This window comes from Mustela nigripes, chromosome 12 (genome assembly GCF_022355385.1).
Source record: "Mustela nigripes isolate SB6536 chromosome 12, MUSNIG.SB6536, whole genome shotgun sequence".
Lineage (NCBI taxonomy): Eukaryota > Metazoa > Chordata > Mammalia > Carnivora > Mustelidae > Mustela > Mustela nigripes.
The window spans coordinates 93569824-93577020 of NC_081568.1; the positions used below are offsets into that span (position 1 = coordinate 93569824).

Consider the following 7197-nt stretch of genomic DNA (forward strand, 5'->3'; position numbering starts at 1 on the left):
AAAACCAAAAAATGAAAGCTCCAGGACACGTGGGATTACTAGGGAAGCATGCAGAAATGATGGCTACCCAGTGCTATGCTCTTAAATGATCACTTTACTAGTAGGGTTAAGATTATCATCGGGCAAGTCTAAGATGAAACTTTAACCTACCTGTGTACCTAAATCTGGCTGCAAATGAAGGATGGCAATGCATTCCATCCACTTCTCACAGAATCTCAGAGCAATTAAGAACTACTGAATCTTTTCCAGTTACCTCTAATAGAACTCTCCTGGAATAATGTGATTCCAGGGGCTGATGGTATAATGAAGCTCCTTCCTATTCCTTACACAATCCTGATAGTAGATTAAGCCCTCTGTTTCCCTGCTGCCATGCTCACTTCAACCCTGAGGGCTGTACTAAACAAGCAGAATGATTATCCTAGATGCAAGCTCTTCAAACTAAAACATTCCACCATGTCGCCTGCCCTCCATCCCACTCCCACTACTGCCCCATTCACTCTTCTGCAGACTAAATATTTCTACTTATTCATTCAACTAATATATCTGTTGAGGTCTAGCTAATGCACAGATGCTTTTCTAGGCATAATGGAGAGAGCAGTAATCAAAATAATATTCCTGGCCTCAACAGTGCATAGATTCCTGGGAGGGGTGTGGGGGGAGGGTAATGGCAGGCTATGAAGGAAAGGTGGTGGTCAGTCCAGTTTCTCTCAATTTTTCTTCATATAGGATGACTGAGACTCTCTTCAAATTAAGATTATAAAATTAAAAAAAATAAATAAACATAGTGTCCTTTCACTGAAAAAAAAAAATTAAGTGTTAAGTCCAGAATTCAACAAACCTGATTTCTACTCTGAAAGAGAGTAATGAATTTATTTGATTGAACATTTATTTTTTTTTTAAATATTTTTATTTATTTATTTGAGAGACAGAGAGAGCATGAGAGGCGAGAAGGTCAGAGGGAGAAGCAGACTCCCCATGGAGCTGGGAGCCCGATGCGGGACTCAATCCCGGGACTCCGGGACCATGACCTGAGCCAAAGGCAGTTGCCCAACCAACTGAGCCACCCAGGTGCCCAATTTGATTGAACATTTAATACAAACTAACCAGCATAAGAAGGATGGACATTAAAAATGACCATTAAGGGGCGTCTGGGTGGCTCACTGGGTTAAGCCTCTGCCTTCGGCTCAGGTCATGGTATCAGGGTCCTGGGATCAGGCCCCACATTGGACTCTCTGCTCAGTGGGGAGACTGCTTCCCCCTCTCTCTCTGCCTGCCTCTCTGCCTACTTGTGATCTCTGTCAAATGAATAAATAAAATCTTTTTTTTTAAATGACCATTAAAAGAAGGCATTTAGAATGTATCACTTCCAAATAATTAGAAAGAAAAAATAAAGTAAAAATAACTCAATCAATACCACAGAAGGAAAAAAAAAACCCAAAAGCAGGAAAGACAGAGGGAACCAAAGAAGATCACTGCAGAAAAACAATTCAAACATAAAAGCACCTACAATGTAACCTAGATAAAAATCAGTTTCTCAAACTGTATACATTTCACCAGAACATAATCACACACAGGTTAAAGAAAGGGATAGAAAAAGAAAATCATGGGACGCCTGGGTGGCTCAGTTGGTTGGACGACTGCCTTCGGCTCAGGTCATGATCCTGGAGTCCCGGGATCGAGTCCCGCATCGGACTCCCAGCTCCATGGGGAGTCTGCTTCTCTCTCTGACCTTCTCCTCATTCATGCTCTCTCTCACTATCTCTCTCTCAAGTAAATAAATAAAATCTTTAAAAAAAAAAAAAAAGAAAATCAGGCCAACTGAAAACCAAGCAAAAATAGCTGATGTAGGAACACAAATATCAGACACAAAGCAAAAAGCAGAGTTGAGGACAGAGTCATTATTACTACCATCCTGTTTGTTTAATTTTATGGAAAATATTTACATGGTTCAGAAATCAAACTTATATGAAAATTCTCACTCTCATAGAGGATGGGTGGGCATGGGGTAGATGGGATAAAAATGGGAATAAGCTTCAAAAAGGATGAAAAAGCAAACCTTGAAACTGAGTCAAACAGAAAAATGATGCTAACTATAGATCAAAAAGAAATCTAGTAACTTTCAAGGAGTATTCTGAGTATATATCTTAAATCAGATGGACTCTAAGGAGAAAAGAAACTGTAAAGTTTACTTAGTAGGCTTGCTAGAGGTATAATATTAGTATTGTACTATCAACTGAAGAATATTGAAGGGTAGACCTAATGAGTAAATATACTGGTGCTGTTTGAAAATAGGATTTTCACTGTGGAAGAAAAGAAATGCACATAAAGGGGCGCCTGGGTGGCTCAGTGGGTGAAGCCGCTGCCTTCGGCTCAGGTCATGATCTCGGGGTCCTGGGATCGAGTCCCGCGTCGGGCTCTCTGCTCGGCAGGAAGCCTGCTTCTCTCTCTCTCTCTCTTTCTCTCTCTCTGCCTGCCTCTCTGTCTACTTGTGGTCTCTCTGTCAAATAAATAAATAAATAAATCTTTAAAAAAAAAATCCACATAAAATGGGGAAAGGTCAGGGAGATTTCTGTGACAATGGGATGCAAATTGAATGTATCTGTATAAACCAGATTATTCAAAAGTCATATTTCCTAGCTTGTTCACTGAAGAAGCAATAACACTTCAGTAGCAATGATCATGTCTTGTTACCAAATCTTGGTTTCTAAATACTATTTTCCACTAACAGGAATAGGGGCTACTTGTAGAAATAGCTGAGCTCAGGTCTAGGGCAAAGAATGTACAGGCAAATCTGGAATACCTTGTTGTCTCAGGAAGCAAGAAAATGTTCAAAACAAAGTTAAATAAAAGGACACCATAGCCAGTTTAAAGGGGCTCCCACTAGCCAAATATGGGATAAATTTAAGTGCCAAAAATAAAATTATGGCAATTATAACATACTTCATAGCTATTTTAAAAATTCATTAGTCCATAATGATACTCAAAAAAGTTGGGGTAGACAGAAGAAGGAGGAAAGTAGAAAAGAGAGGAGTAGAAAGCTCTTCTTTACAAAAATGTGTGAGAAAACACATGTAAAAGAAATGATAAAATCAGATAATCACCATTTTGTAACCATCAGTGTTTTAATGATTCAAAGAAAGATCATAAACAGATGGTAAAACATTGAGTAAAAATTGCTGGGGAATGGGATATTCACATGATCTGACCCTACAGATAAGGTTTAATTATAATTACGAAAGGAATAATAGATACGATGGTCACCACCCTAAGATATCAAACTTAGAATCATCACTAATGGACAGTTTGAAATTATGTGCCTCCTGCTATAATGTAATAAATGGCACACAAAATTATTTATGTGGGCTTCATACCACACTTTAACCTAAAATTATAATAAGGAAGCAATTACACAAAGCCAGATTATGGCACATGCTATAAAATCACCGGTCTGAACTCTTCAAAAATGTCTATGTCATAAAAAAAATAAAAATAAAGAACCAGGGGTGCCTGGGTGGCTCAGTGGGTTAAGCCACTGCCTTCGGGTCACTGCTCAGGTCATGATCTCGGGGTCCTGGGATCAAGCCCCACGTTGGGCTCTTTGCTCAGTGGGGAGCCTGCTTTTTCCTCTCTCTCTGCCTGCCTCTCTGCCTGCTTGTGATCTCTCTCTGCCAAATAAATACATAAAATCTTTAAAAAAAAATTAAAAAAATAAAAATAAAGAACCAGTAATATATTCTAGATTAAGAGACAAAAGTAACATCTCAAAATGCAAAACACAAACACTGATTAGCTTCTGGATCAAAGACAGAGTTATTGAAGGTATTCTAGGGAAAAATGAAGAAATGTCAATATTAATACTAATTTTCCTACAGGTGAATGGCATGATAATTATGCAGAATAAATTCTCATTCTTAGGAGATATAACTAAAGGATTTAGGACAAGCAAGAAAACTTAATACACATAGTCACACACCCCCACAGAGACAGACAGAAAGAGAGAAAGAAAGAAGAAGTAAACATGGCAAATGTTAGCTATTTTCGACTCTATAATAAGCATATAAAGATGTTCATGTATTACTCTTTCAGTAAGTTGAAATGCGTTTTAAATAGCTTTAAATTTATTTTCCTAAATATATATTATATAGCAAACCTACTATATTATTTATAATACATATCTATGTATATATTTATAAAACATGCTGACATACAACTGTTTCAGTATTAGAAGTCTTTCAGGTGGAGGCAATTCTCCCTTCCAAAATTCACTATGTCAATTCAACTCAAACTTTTGTTGAAAACTATAATATGCTAAACCCTGAAATCCAAGCCAAAGACACATAGATGAAGAGGCTAAATCTCTGCCCTCCAATCTTTCACTAATAGAGAAAAACACATGTAAATAAATAATAGTATAAGTGCAACAGTGGGATCGAAAGAAGTATCAACAAAGCATCAAAGGGAGAGGCAACATGTGAAAAGTATAGTTAACCCTGCAGGAGCTAATAGAACTTTCTGTGATAAGTAAATTCTTTTTTTGTGCTATCCAATACAGTAGCCCCTTGCCCACACGTGGCTAAACAGTGCATGTAATATGGTAGTGCAACTGAGGGATGGAATTTTTTATTTTATTAAGTTTCACTTACATTTGACCAGCTGCATGTGGCTAGGACCTACCATCTGGACAGCACCATTCCATAGGACATGGTAGAGAAGTGTGCAGAGCATGAACAGGAGATTGGGAAGAAAAAAAATTTAGAAAATCTTTCCAAAATAACACTAGCAGGGTCTTGAAGGATGGCTGGCAGCTGGCCAATTAAATAAGGTAGAAAACACTCTAGGCAGTGCACATGAAAGCATGGAGAGACGTCTCAACATGTCAGCATGTCAGCAAATTTCACATTCCATGTGCATAGAGTAGAAAGAAGAATGGAGTAGGAAGAACAGTGAAAATAATGAAATTTTAAAAAGGAAAATGATGGGATGCCTGGGTAGCTCAGTCAATTAAGCGTCTGTCTTTGGCTCAGGTCATGATCCCAGGATCCTGCAATCGCACCACACATCAGGATTCCTGCTCAGCGAGGAGCCTGCTTTTCCCCATTCTTCAACCCTTCCCCCACTCGTGTCTTCTCCCTCTCAAATAAATAATCTATTTTAAAAAATGAATGGCTAACAACAGCAGCCAAATGTTTTTTAAATGCATAATTATAAAAGATCTTATGCATCATGCTGAGGAGTTTAAAGATGATCATATAGGTATTTGGGTCTAGCAAGAAGAAAGCACAAATTAGATGATTAATTGCACATTTTAGAAAGACCCTTTTGTCAGAAGACTGGAGTAGGGAGTGCAAGTGGACAGTGGAAACCAAACCAAGTTATGTAGCACTAGTTTAGCAAAACTTAAGAACCTGGACTAAAGGAGTAGTGATAGAAATGGAGGAGGGAACAAATGAGCTGCTGGGAGATATACAGAAACGGTAAACTGAGCAGAAGACACCCTGATCTCACTTCAGACACTGATAAAAAGAAAAGGAATAAGGCAGGGAGAATCAGACCCAGAAAGAGGGGGCAGAAGGGAAGAGGATGACTATGTTTCAATCTTGATAGTTTTAGTTTCTTTTTTTTTTTTTAAGATTTTATTTATTTATTTGACAGAGAGAGAGAGAGAGAGAGTGAGCACACAAGCAGGGGGAGCAGCAGGTAAAGGGAGAAGTAGGCTCCCCACTGAGCAGGGTGCCCGATGTGGGGCTGGATCCCAGGACCCTGGGATCATGATCTGAGCCAACCTCAGATGCTTAGCTGACTGAGCCACTCAGGCGCCCGATAGCTTTAGCTTTAGATCATAGACTGCAAGCTAGGATCTTTCAAAATAGAACAGGCACCTGAACTTCTAAGGCCAGGAAAGGGAAGAGAGTCTGGGCTATATTAAAATCTTCTGTGAGAGGAAGCCAAACACGTCAGTGTCTGAACTGAATATCAATGTGGCCTCTCTCTCTGCCCCTGCTGTCTGGTTATTAGGGCATAACTAATCAAATTCCAATAGAACCATACAGTCAGAGTCACCATGTTTTCTGACACCCTCGCCTTCTTTACCCTGTTAGAACAAGATCATGAATATAACCTGTGTTTTATTTTTATAGAAGACAAGGCAGAAAGAAAAATCACAGATAACTTACATCTCCCATACCATAGGTCATGCATAAATAAGTTAGAGCACTATGCTAGGTGCTTTATATATATCATCACTCCTCACAATTACCCTATGACCTGGTTAGTATTATCTCTATTTTACAGGTGAAGAAACTGAAGCTTGAAAGGTTAAGCGGCTGCCCAAGATCACGGAGCTAATACACAGCTGACCTGAGATTCAACTCCAAATTCCACGAACCAAGTTCAAACCCAAGTGAGCCTAACAACTACATGCTGTTTATGGAGGTGGAGGAAAACAAAGGAAAAAACAGTGTGGTCTCTGTTTCAGTCTTTCTCAGAGCTCACATTGTTACTAGCAACCCTAATGATGCCTTTTAAACTATGTTCTCCAACTTAAAATACCTTCCCCCATGCTCCATCTAAGTTCTACCTGTCCATCAAATCTAGATCCATCTCCAATTCCCCATCATCTGAGAGGCCTCTGGACAAATTCTCTCCATCATGCTCTGACTCTCTCCTATACACCTTTAATTCCGTTTATTGTCTCAGTCATTTAACCATCCATCCACTCCAGAAATAGGAGACGGTTACGGGTAAAGTAATGTACTCAGCAATGAGGTTGTACAAAAGAAGTAAGAGTACTATTTAGGGATAGAAGACACAGAAAGTTAGCTAGCTTAATATAAAATATCATTTCATATTATAAAGTACTTGGAAATGTTTTAGACCTGTACTCAATCATTTGTTGTTTTATGTATACAAGTGTTAAAGTGAGTGTCGTCATTTCAATATCACTGGAAATTTCTTACAGTTCTTCTATAGTCCTCCATGCATCCAACAAAAATTGGCTGAAGTTCTATGAGGAACCGTGCTAGGTACTATAAGAGATACAAAAATATACAAGCTTCAATCTCTGCCTTTCTTCTGAAGAAATAAAACAAGTAACAAACTGAGGGTTGCCGGGGGCAGGGGGTTTGGGAGAAGGGGGTGGGATTATGGACATTGGGGAGGGTATGTGATTTGGTGAGTGCTGTGAAGTGTGTAAACCTG

The 7197-nt window shown here is 38.9% G+C and overlaps 1 protein-coding gene across 2 annotated transcripts in view; it reads right to left on the bottom strand.

Annotated features, from left to right (window-relative positions):
- Window positions 1–7197, bottom strand: part of SGTB (small glutamine rich tetratricopeptide repeat co-chaperone beta) — a 48261-nt gene that overhangs the window by 11959 nt on the left and 29105 nt on the right. The gene's annotated exons all lie outside the window — the stretch shown is intronic.